The 13,217-nt window shown below is 42.2% G+C and overlaps 1 long non-coding RNA gene across 1 annotated transcript in view; it reads left to right on the plus strand.

The window, feature by feature from the left end:
- Nucleotides 1-8,289: 8,289 nt before the first annotated feature.
- The window catches only part of LOC107970461 (uncharacterized), a 42,078-nt gene continuing 37,150 nt past the window's right edge, over nucleotides 8,290-13,217 (plus strand). The window contains exon 1 of the long non-coding RNA XR_010155446.1: nucleotides 8,290-8,553. This is a non-coding gene — a long non-coding RNA (uncharacterized LOC107970461). The remainder of the gene's footprint in view (nucleotides 8,554-13,217) is intronic.

Consider the following 13,217-nt stretch of genomic DNA (forward strand, 5'->3'; position numbering starts at 1 on the left):
GGACCCGGGGGAGACGGACCAGCCTCCTTTCCTTGGGTCAACTGCAACTTGTTGGACGTGTGGATAATGCACTGAGGGTCTTTGCTTCTTTGTTAGTCCAAGGGTAGCAAGGACAGTTCCACCACAGAGGCAGTGTCAGAGAAGCTTTCAGTTGTCCCTGGAAACACTGTCTGGGGAGTTGCTGAGTTGCTACTGGCTTGATAGCTCTGATAGGGGGTGGCTAGAGGCCCAGGACCAGGCCTGGAGGACCTACCTATTGAGGAGATACAGGAACAGGCACCCATATAACAGTCTGGCCACTTTTCTGTAGGGCTACTGTATGTAGTATGCTGGGAGTCCTCTCCAGTTCCCAGTCCCCTTGGAATTTCCAGTACCTGGAGGCATCACCAGTGAAGGCTATGAAACAGCAAAGATGGCAGCCTGTCTCTCCTTCTGGGAGCTCCATCCTAAGGAGGTATAGACCTTTTGCCAGCCTGAACACACCTGTAGGACGTGGCTGAAGACCCAGTTGGGAGGTCTCACCCAGTGAAGAGAAATGTGGTTGGGGATCTGCTTAAAAAAGAAGTCTGGCCACATTTTCACAGAGCAGCTGTGCTGTGCTTGGGGTCTGCTTCAGGCCTCAGTCATCTTAGACACTCCAAAGCCCAAAGGCTGGAATGGCCAAATTGCCCAAACAGCAAAGATGGCGGCCCACCCCTCCCTCTGGGAGCTTTGTCCCAGAGAGGTTTGAAACCTCTGTCAGCTGGAGAACACTGGCTGGGGTGCCTGGAGGTCCCAGTCGTGAGGTCTTGTCAAGTGAGGAGGAACAAGATGGAGGACCCACTTAAAGAAGCAGTCTGGTCACGTTTTTGTAGAGCACCTGTGCTCTGCTGGGGTACCACTTCCTCTCCTGGTCGTCTTGGACTCTCCAAAGCCCGAAGGCTGGAATGGCTAAGTCACCCAAACAGCAAAGATGGTGGCTTGCCCCTCTGCCTCTGGGAGCTCCACCCCAGGAGGTTTTCAAAACTCTGTTGGCTGGAGAACACTGGAGAGGGTGGCTGGAGACCACAAGTTGGGAAGTCTTATGTAGTGAGGAGGAACAAGATTAGGGAACCACTTTAAAAAGCAGTCTGGCCATGTTTTCATAGAGCAGCTGTCCTATGCTGGGGGATCCCTTCTGCCTCTGGACAGCTTGGACTCTCTGAAGGCTGGAATGGCTGAGTCACCCAAACAGCAAAGATGGCAGCCCACCCTTCCCCCTGGAAGCCCCTTCTTAGGGAGGTGCAGTGCCACTACTGGTGGCTGGCTGGAATGCCAAGCCAGTGGGACTTATCCTGAGAGGAGTAGTGGAAGTGGAGCCTGCAGACTGCTGCTTCTCAGCCCCCTCTTTCCTAGGGGTACAGAGGTATAACCTCTTTCCTAGGGGTATGGAGGTATAACCTCTTTCCTAGGGGTACAGAGGTATAACCTCCTGCTTTGCCAGAGTTGCAGCTGCTCTTGCCAGGAAGCCCAGAGAGTGCAAGTATCTAAGGCTCCTGGGTCTCCATGCATGCCCCTGACCAGAGCAGCTGCATTGCTGAGACTCCACATAGCTCTATGTGTCAGACTAAAGGCTCTGGTGGAGTGGGTTCACAAGGGGATCTCCTGACCTGAGGGTTGCAAAGATCTGTGGGAGAAGCATGGGTTCCTGAGGTTGCATATTCAGTCACTGCTTCCCTGGGGAGGCAGGGTTCCCTTGGCTCCATGTTGCTCCTGGGGTGGGGCATCATCTTGTCTTGCTTTTCTCCACGGCCCTGTATGGCATGAGAAATGTTTGGCCCTGTAAGGCATGGCCCTGTATGGCATGGGATGGTTCCCTATGCACCCAAGGAGTTCCTGGAACTCACTGAAAGGGCTGGGCTCAAAGGATCCCTTAGTCACAAATGAGGGACCCAGACAGAATAAATGTCTCCACAGATATTAGTGTGGGAGGATAATGGCTGAGACCAGATGCCTGCTTCCACCAGTATCTTGACCCAATGAAGCCCACCTTCCCCCATTGCCCCTTAGACACAGGAGGATACCCATCCGGATTGAGGAAAGTAAGTTTCCACTGCCTGGCACAATAAGGCCTCAATTAAAAATTTAAGTGAATTGTAGAGAATATGGAGAAACAAACTTCGGTTTGTAAATGGAAATATAATTATAAGACAGATCTATCTATATCTAAATGCTAGATACAGAGATCTACATCTCTGTATGCTGTATGCTCTGATCTATATGCTATACATAATTAATTTCTGTTTGTCCAGATGAATAGTAAGTGCCATCGGAGTAGGTATATCAGTAAAGGAATGTTTTGGCTAGAATAAAAGAAAACATGGGCTGGGTGCGTTGGCTAACGCCTGTAATCCCAACACTTTGGAAGGCCGAGGTGGGCTGATTACTTGAGTCCAGGAATTTGAGACCAGCCTGGGCAACATGGAGAAATCCCATCTCTACAAAAAATACAAAAATTAGCTGGGTATTGTGGCACATGCCTGTGGTCCCAGCTACTCAGGAGGCTGAGGCAGGAGAATCACTAAAGCTCATGAGATTGAGGCTGCAGTGAGCCAAGATCACACCACTGCACTCCAACCAGGGCGACAGGGTGAGACCCCATCTAAAAAACAAAAAACAAAAAACATGACCCCAAAACTTAAAGAATTGGAGGTTTTTATTTTTCACATGACAATAAGTTTTATAGTGGGCAGTTGCTGACTGCTCAATGATGTCAGGGACAGCATCTTTATTGTTTTCTTCATGTCTGTATTATTTTCCCTTGTGGTTGCTCCAGTGCTCCATCCATCATACCTGCATTCAAGGCAGAAAGAGAAAGGTCTGGCTGAAGCTGTACTTGTCTCCCTTTATGAGGAAAGTCATGGCTTTCCCAGAAGTCCCCCAGCAGACTTTTCTTTATATCTCAATGGCAAGTACTCAGCACCGTGCACATCTCAAATGGTAATTGAGGATTTAAGGTGAAAATTGAATATAGTTAAAATTGCCCTTGAATAGTTCCTTAGGATTTTGCCATGTTGGAGAGCAGCCTGCTGGAAGCCTACACTTCTTTTAGAAGCCCACACTGTCATTTCTACCACAACATTGGAACAGATCTTTATTTCAGCAGGTGAACTAGCTAGTATTAGGTGTTGTAGCATTTAAACAGTAGGATTTTTAAACAAAGGGATTACACTCAATGCAGCAAGATACTTTTACTCTGAGAGAAATATGGAACCCCCACCCCAGGCTCATTAAATAAACTGGCAGATAGAAATGACCTCACTATTTAAATTGTTGTCCACATGCTATGAAGCACATGGTGTAGAGGAGTGGTTAAGAGTCTGTCCACTGGAAACAGACTGAAAGCCTGCTCCATCACTGACTAGCTTGTGCTGTGACCTTAGGCAACTTATTTAACCTCTCTGTGGCTCAGTTTCCCATCTGTGAAATGAGGAAAATAATACAACCAACCTCATAGAGGTTATTGTGAGACATAAATGAGTTAATAAAGGTAAAGCCCATGTGTCTGACTCATGCTAAATGCTATAGAACATTTAGGTATTATTACTGTTATTGTTCCTGTTATTCCACAGTTGCATATACTCCTGCTAAATATGCACAAGATGCTACTCTAGAGAGGAAAGCATTCAATCAAGATTTGTTGAATTAATAAATAAACTATAATATTTAAAGTATTTCACACAATATCTGATTAATATTCAACCAACAGTTGTTACTAACACTGCCACTTCAGTGCCTTTGAACCTTAATGATCATGTCTCATGCGAAGGAATGCAGAAATGCACCACAGCTAGGGAGGAAGTACTAGATATTTAAAGGAAAATGAAATTCAATCCTTAATAATGCAAAAATTCATCACGAGGTGACCTGCGTAAATATCAAGGGTTTAAATAATTTAACCCCTCCGTGCCTTGGTCAGATGAAAAAGTTGGATTAAGAGAGTTTTAAAAGTGAGTTCCCTAAGGTGTTAATAGGTGTCCTTAAATAAATTTGGGAAACCTAGAGGTCAAGTTAAATGAATTACTGTTGTCTCTTTTTTTTTCTGCTGCATTTATCAGAACCTTGAGGTAAATTTGCCTTATAAATCTCCGAAAGTGTATATAGAATGAAGTACTATACAAACTTGATGACAGAATCTTTTTTTTCCAATTGCTGTGAACATCCTGCAGGTCTCCTGTTCTATCAAATGCTAGATGCCTCTGAGGTACCCCATTCATTCAATTCTAAAATCTTCTGTATGACTAATGAAGGTCAGTAGGTGGAGGATGCTTTTAACGTATAGTTATATAGTTCAAAAATCCTGAATGGTGCTTTGTAAATATCCACGCTGGGGCTGGAGCTGTTGTTGTCATCTTTGCCTGCACCTTGTAATCACCTAGGGAGATTTAAAAAATACTGATGCTCAGGTCGCATCCTCAGAGATTCTAATTTAATTGGTCTGGGTGTCACCTGGGCATTAGATTTTTCAAAAGATCCTCAAGTGATTTCTAATGTGCAGCCAGGGTTGAGAACCACTGGGCCAGGAGAAAGAATCTTTGGCTGGGACAGGTGATAACCAGGGTCAGAAATGCAAAGGACCATAGAGTTTGGGAGGGGAAATAAAAGGGAAAGACAGAAAGAGGAGACATGAGGTGATGATGATGATTAAAATCTAGCGATGGTGTGGGTGTAAGCTGTGTCAGAGAAGAGATGAGACTGTCTGAGGGGATGGAGGATAGAGTGACCACGGAGAATGGAAGCTATATATAGAGGAGTACTTAGAACACCAACTGGGAAAGATCATACTGCCCTAAAGACAAACACACACAAAAATAATCTCAAAAACGAAAGCAAGCAGCCTTGTCTGAGTGGATGGAAGCAGACCATATGAGCCAGAAGATCCACAGCTTCAGGATTGGAGTCACTCCAAGGAGACTTCCCTTAGGCAGAACCCCTAGTGTTAGAAGAAAGTCTTTGAATTACAGCTGAATTGACTGTCTCATGAGAGATCTTCCTTGAGATTTGCCTCAACTGAAGCCAGCCTATAACCTGTTTCCTTCCACCACAGTGAGGTTTATGGGCTGTGACAAAATTTTTCATAATTTATGTGACTGCTTCCTGCTGGGCCTCCATTGGACCCAGTAAGAAAGGGGAGGAAGGTAGGAGGAAGTGAATGGGGACTGCATTTGCAGCACTCACTCCGCTGTAGGATAGGCTTAGCAGGAAATGACCAGATGTCCAAATCAGTGTCCAGAAAAGAACAGCAGCTGAAATCCCATCTAGACTGGCCTTGCTCCAAGTGAGTACATCTGATGGGGAACAATATGGCCCCAGACATTTCTAAGCCGAGAAGGGCAAATCTATGCACGCTGTCCCACATTGCCCACTCTGGCATGTGTGGCAGACATGAAGAATTGATCATGGTGCAATTTTATGATGAGGTTAAGCACAATCTCAGTGCGTTTCTCAACATGGAGCACCAAACAGCTATCGCCAAGTGATCAGAGTTAGGACTCAACTCCCCTCCCCATCCTAGGCTGTATGTATGCTCAGAGTGGTGAGGGTGGCAGGACTGTGGTAGGCAACAAGGTACCATTTATTTATTATTTATTTATTTATTTATTCAATCATCCCGATATAAAAAAGATAAAACCTATTCCTAGCACTGTAGTAGACATTCGAGGATGCAACAGTAAGTAAAACAGGCATGGTCCCTACACATTAAATAAACTGCTAAACAAACATAAATAAATATATTGTAGTGAAAGCTACTGAGAGTTTAGGAAGTTAATAATTAACATGTTCCTCTTCCCCTTATCTTGACTTAGAAACAGCTGAGACAGGCATAGGAGTCAAGGGGATGGAGGTACACTATCACTTTCATTACTAATAAGAAGAATATGGCTTAGGTCTGACCAACTGGGCTTGTTAATGTGCTACAGCTGAATTGTACTTATCACCCTTCTCTGCATAATCCCAGGCCACAGGAACTGATCTGTCCTGTCAGTCTACTTGCAGGTGTAGAAGAGTCCCGACCAGCAATTTCTTCAAGTGGGAAGGGCCAGGCCACACACGGCCAGTTCCTTTCCCCAAACCCACCAATAAGAGAAGTGGTTGCTCCTCCACTAGGGGCAAGGCAAGAGGTGAGGAGTGTTACACCAGTGGAGGGCCCCCTATTTGGAAACACAGGGAAAGGGGAATAAGTGATCCATCCTCCTCAACAAGGGCCATGCCAGGAAAGTAAAGGGCACAATGAGGGAGTATAGGAGGGTACTTTTTTTAGGATCTAGATGTTAGGAAGGCTCCTTTGAGTGAGATATATAAAATGAGCCCTAAGCAATTTGGCTCCAGAATCCAACTTATTTGGGGGGACTAGGTCATGCAGGGTTTGATGTTAAGTTGAGTTTTTTCCTAAGAGCAATGGCACAATTTTGAAGAATTTAAGCAGGGGAGTGAAGTAATCAGCTTTGCATTTTCAAACAGCTATTAACTAGAGGAAGAATTGCCAAAATTAGAAAAAATACATATATAATATGTATTTACACACACACACATATATGTATATATATGGTGCCCAGTTTATACTAAAAAAAAACCTGTCCATTGTTTATCTCTAATTAAAGTTTAACTGAGTGTCCAGTATTTTATTTGGCAACCCCAGAGGAGAAGAAACAGAAAAACCAACTAAGATGTTGTTGCAGGTGTTGGTAATAGAGAAGATGACATGCAGCAGGTTCCAGTTCTATTTGGAAGTAGACTCTTAGAAATAGATTGATGTGGTAGGAGAGAGAGCCTGGGGTCAACGGCCAGGCAGACTCTGGAGAGCCTCTGGATGGACAGAGCTGCCAGTGCATCCAATGCCACTAAATGAAAATAAAATTAGTTTTAACATTTCAGTCTGTTGCTCTCCTCTTGTAAATTTATGCACCCTATGTAGCCATACTCATGACAACAGCTATTTATTAACTGATTTCTATATAATGCGGCATTGAAACTAATACTGAGGGAAAGGGCCTTGTGTGCTGCCAAAAAAAGTAGCAAATAAACCATAGTTCTATTATGGCACATTAGGCAGTGTTGTGCCTAATATGACATTGCTTGTGACTGAGAAAATTATCGAAAGCCTCTGGGATCAGAAGACAATATAAATTAGTTCACAGATGGGAGGGATGCTGTTCTGGTCTTCTGACTGTGTCCCTTAACTTTTCAATTATGTAAAATTTTATCAATATAACCTATCTTATCACATCACTGTTGTGAATATCATGTGAATTACAAATATAAAACATCTTTTATTAATATTCAGGTATTGTTGTGGACTGAATGTTTGTGTACCCCCACCCCAAATTTATATGCTAAAGCCCTAATTCCCAATGTGATATTATTTAGAGATGCGGACTTTGGGAGGTAATTAGGGTTACATAAAGTCATGAGGGTGGGGCCCTCATGGTGGGATTAGCGACCTTGTAAGAAGGGGAGGAAAGATCCTTTGACTGTGCACCCTCTGTTCCCTGCACACATGGGAGAAAGGTGATATGAGGGCATAGTGAGAAGGTGGTCATCTGCAAGACTCCACCAGAAACCAAATTGACTAGAACCTTGATCTTGGACTTCTAGCCTCCAGAACTGTGCATAAATAAATTTCTGTGGTTTAAGCCACTTAATCTATAGTATTTTGTTGTGGTAGCCCTAACTGAATAATATACATACTAATTTTTTTAACAAAAATAATTAGGTATAAGCAGGCAAGAATGTTAACACCAAAGCAAAATCTCTTGCTTTACTTAACTGATTATTTATTTAGAGACAGGTCTCTTGTCTGTTACCCAGGCTGGAGTACAATAGTGCAAGCATGGCTTACTGCACCCAGGAACTCCTGGGCTCAAGTGATCCTCCCACTTCAACCTCCTTAAAGTAGCTGGGACTACAGGCACACACTACCATGATCAACTTTTTTTTTTTTTTTAATTTTTTTTTAATTTTAGAGGCAGGGTCTTGCTATGTTTCTTAGGCTGGTCTTAAACTTTTAACCTCAAGCAATCCTCCCACCTTGGCCTATGAATAGCTGGGATTACAGACCCAAGCTACTGTGCCCGGCTTCTTGCTATTTTCAGTCTGCCAGTGAATTTTCTGAATCTGTAAGCTAGGCCATCTCTAGCATATGTTCTCAAGTCTCCAGTCCTGAAGCAAATTATATTGTGTATATTTCCTTGTCTTTTCCTTTTCTACCTCCCAAACATTCACATTAAGGGCAGCCTTGAGAAGGCAATGTCACAAAAGGTGTGAGTTGCTAGGAAACCAAGGAGCCAGTAGAGCCAAACAGCCTCTAGGTGCTTAGGGATTATGTGGTTTGTGCTGACTGCATGTATGTGAGTAGCTGGGGCCTTTCTCTTTTAGCACCAACTAGAAATCTGCCACATCCAGACTTCTAGTCTGACATCAGATGTAAAAAGATGCTGAATAATGTAATGACTAGTGAGGCTTTCCATTGCGGTGGTCCCCGCTTATTCACAGGGAATACATTCCAAGACTCCCAATGGATGCATGTAACTGAAGGTAGTATCGAATTTAATATATACTGTTTTTTTCCTATACATATGTGTCTGTGATAAAGTTTAATTTATAAATTAGGCACAGTAAGAGGTTAACAACAATAACTAGTAATAAAATGGACCAATTAAAACAATATACTGTAATAAAAGTTATCTGAACATGCTTTCTCTCTCTCTCAAAATATCTTATTGCAGTGTACTCATCTATTTTCAGACTGCTATTGAACGTGGGTAACTGAAACCGTGGAAAGCAAAACCACACAGATAAGGGAGGACTATTGTATGAAAGACAGAAACCCAACTACAGAAAAGAGAATTTGTTATATATAGTAACTGGGAAGTCTAGGAGTGGATACTGCTTCGGTTAGGACTGGATTCAGTAATGTGAATGTCATTAGCTCATTCTTGATCATACCTGTTTTCCTCTGTGCAATAGTCTCATTCTTATCTATTTTATTTTTCTGACTCTAAGTGGGATCCCTTCAGGCAGTAAGGAAGGGATAGTCTGGCTACAGAGCTCTAGGCTCCTATGTTTCCAGGAACCATCACCAAGTAAAGAAAGAGATTTTCTTTGCTAGGATTCGTATGTTAAATCCCAGAGAAGGGATCTGATTACTCGGTTGGGTCACAGGCTCTCCTATTGCACTAATTACTATGGCCAGAGTAGCAGGGTACTCTGATTTGCAGCCCCATTAAGAACTGCATGGAATGTGGGAGGCAATTCTCCAAAGGAAAATGGGATGTGTTACAGGAAGATGAGAGAATTAACTGGGCAGGTCAAAACAGCAGATATCCACTGAAGTACTTGAAAAGACATCTACACAGTTAGCTCTGACTTTTATTCATGTGTAACTTCAATCAAAATTACATATGAAGGATGCCCACTGATGCACTGTTTTTAATAAAGAAAAAATGGAAACAACCCCAGTGTGCATTCATAGAGAAGCAGTAAATAATTGTAAATTCATATAGTATAATACGAAATAGCAATGTAATTACTGACACAGAATGTGGCCTTGACATAAATTAAGGGAAAACAACAAGTTGTAAAGCAGTGTTTAAAGTTTAAATTTTTTGTAAAAATGTTATTTCTGTGAATATTGCCCCAAATTGTTAAGAGTAGCTTTCTTGTAGGAAGTTACTATTGGATTCCCTTTTGGTGGGTTATAAACTCCTAAAATGTGATATTTTAGAATGAGCAATATTAATTTTATAGTTAAACCAATAAAGATTAAATTTTAAAAATTCATTATAAATACTAAAAAAAAGTACAAATATTATCACCCATTTTGTAGGTTGTTTTTCACTTTCTTGATAGTGTCCTTTAAGACACAAATATTTTACATTTCGGTCAAGTCCCATTTATCTATTTTTGCCTTTGTCACTTGTACTTTTGGTGATGTATCTAAGAAACCTCTGCCTACTGGGAGGTCATGAAAATTTACACCTTTGTTTTATTCTGAATTTTATAGTTTTAGCTCTTAAATTTAGGTCTTTGGCCTATTTTGAGTCAATATTTATATATGGTGTGAGGTACAGGTCTGTGTAGTAAAAAATTTGGCCTCACCCAGAGAGAGGACTAGCTTTTGCCCTCAGCTTCTGAGAGTTGATCTATATAATACTTAATGGGAGTGTCCTTGTTTAGGGTGGCAGCTGGCCACATCAGATCTTAGGGTGAGGCTAGCTACACAAGAAAGACCAAATATGTGATTTAGGGTGAGGGCTGGTCATGCTAGAAAGATCAACATGTGATTCAGAGTGTGAGCTTTGGGTCACATGGTGTAAGTCAACTTAGAGACTGAATTCAATCATGTTGGCAGTCTGTCAATCATGTGCACATAATGAAACCCCAATATAAACTCTGGATACTGAAGTTCAGGTGAGCTTCTCTCACTGGCAATACTCTGCATATTGCCACACATTGATGCTGGGAAAGTATACATGCTGACTCCACAGGAAAGGGGACACAGAAGCTTCAGGTTTGGCATCTTCCCAAACTCTGCCCTGTACTTCTTCCTTTGACTAATTTGAATATGCATCCTTTCCCTATAATGAACTGTAACAATCAGTATAACAACTTTCAGTGAAATCCTGTGAGTCCTTATGGAAAATTATGAAAACTGAAAGTGGCTTTGGGAACCTACTAGAATTTGCAGTTGCTGTCAGAAGTGAGGGCCATTTTGTGGATATTGTGCTCTCTAAACTTGTAGTTGGCTCCAAATTATCACAGTTGGTGTCAGAAGAGGGATTCATGGGACCAAACCTGACTCACTGGAGCATGTGGTTTGGGAAGAAAAAGGATGAAAGGGTGGATGTTAATGAACTTTTCATTTCTGGATGGCTACAGAGTCAGCCATGAGATGGAACTATAGCTGTGCTATAATCAGTTACTGAAGGTAAAAGTTACCAACGGAATTTTAAAATGATGGACCCAACTCTAAGAAGTTGTCTCACTGGATGGCTAAGGAAATGCAGAGTAACAAGAAAAAGAAAAAGAAAAATATATGATATTTGGTTACTGTTATCTGTCATATCTAAAATGTGAGTAAGAAGTAATGCAAGAATTTTGGGGTAAATCCTAATGCTGGGCAAAGCTTGGATTCCAGCTGGTTCAAGCTGCAACTATTAGCCTGTAGAGCCTCTACCAATGAATATAGTTAAAATAAAAAGAAAAGAAAGTGTTTGTGTGGACCCCCATCCTGGGTCTAGCTTGGATTCCTTCTGTTCCAAGCTACAGCTGCTAGCCTCAGAACCACTATGAAAGGAAAAATTATGCTGAAACAACAGATAGGGAAATAGGTTAGAATGATTTATAAGAGAATAGGTACAACAAAGGGGAAAGAAAGAGGGGCAAATTGTGCACAAATTTGGCTAAGCAAAGTGGAAAACTTTAAATGGTCGTTAAGAAATGAGGTGAATAAAGCAAATATTAATGTAGCCAAAACTAAGTCCTTAATGTGGTATTCTCAGAGCTTGGGTGGAGAATGGCAGCCCTGCTGCTCTCCCAATATTGAAAGGCCTAAACAAATCAGATATAGCAGGCGTTGGGGGTGGGCTGGGCTGGCTGGGGGAGGTGGTCAGGGAACCACCTGGTCCCAGGAGTGCCAAAGAGAACAGCACAAATCATCAAGCATCGTTGATGATAGCCAGTCATCTTGTGACCAGTAGAAACAAGGAACCAGGTGGTTTTCAGAGGACAGCATGAAAACCTGCACATAGGCCAGCGGGCTTCTCCCCTGGAGATCATGCAATTTTCCTCCCTCTAGATGCTATCTTGGAGAAGAGAGAAAACAGCCAAGTTGCATGATTTGATTTGACTATTTGACTAGATATTTACTCTTTTGTTTTTTTTTTTTAGACGAAGTCTCACTCTGTCGCCCAGGCTGGAGTGCAGTGTCACGATCTGGGCTCACTGCAACCTCCGCCTCCTGGGTTCAAGTGATTCTCCTGCCTTGGCCTCCCGAGTAGCTGAGATTACAGGTGTGCACCACTACACCCAGCTAATTTTTTGTATTTTTAGTAAAGGCAGGGTTTCACCATGTTGGCCAGGCTGGTCTCGAACCCCTGACCTTGTGATTCACCCGCCTCAGCCTCCCAAAGTGCTGGGTTTACAGGCATGAGCCACCGTGCCTGGCTGATATTTACTGTTTTTACTCCATCATGTCTATACTTGGCTTCTATATCATTTGAAGAAGGTATTCTGCTGTTTACTGAAAACTGAACAAAGAAAAAACCCCATAGATAAAAAATTTTTGGTGTTAGTAAACTGAAAAAGGCTGTTTTAAACAGGAAAATATTGAGATAACTTTAATCAGTGAGTTTAAGATTTTACTCTCTCCACTGGAAAGAACACCTAAGAGGACAATGAGATCAATTCTAGAAACAAAGGAACACTGCATATATATAATCTAGCACATATGAATTATACTGCTTATATTTTGACCTATTTCATGTCAAATACATAAAGCATAGGTGATTTGGTGCAGGAGGGTGAAAAGGGGGCAGGCGGATTATTTGTACCCCTCACCAGAAAATCCCTGTGGCACCTCCAGAGGCAGATAGAAGTGTTTGAAACCCAGTGATCCATCTGGGGAAATTGGTCCTTCTGTCTTTAAGTGACTTTACAATAACACAACTGCTTAGTTAGTGCAGGAGCCCATACTGGCAACCAGGGACTTAACTTCTAGGACTTTAACAAGGAATAGACCATGTCAACCTCATTCCTTATCAGCAGGTTGGCATTTTCGTCTGAACAAATACTGTATTACATTTTCAGCCAATTGCTTTTGAAACAAGGGCTTTCTGTTGATCTAATGTTCATTATGAGGTCTAGTTCCAAGATTCTTTTTGCTCATTTTATCATGGTGCCTATTCTCTTTCAACTTCTAGACAGAAATTTTTTACTATGGATATACAGATCTAACGTTGTGTCTCAGGGGTTTTCAACCTTGTTACTCTTGACATTTGGACCAGATATTTCTTTGTGAGGTAAGAGGGCTGTCCTCTGCATTCTAAGATGTTTAGTAACATCCTGGCCTTTACTCACTGCATTCCAGGAGGACTATCACCCCACCTCCACCCCAGTTTAGACAACAAAAAAATCCTCTATATATTGCCAAATGTCCCCTGGGGAGGCAAAATTACCCATATTTGAGAACCACTGCTCTT

This window comes from Pan troglodytes, chromosome 2 (assembly GCF_028858775.2).
Source record: "Pan troglodytes isolate AG18354 chromosome 2, NHGRI_mPanTro3-v2.0_pri, whole genome shotgun sequence".
Lineage (NCBI taxonomy): Eukaryota > Metazoa > Chordata > Mammalia > Primates > Hominidae > Pan > Pan troglodytes.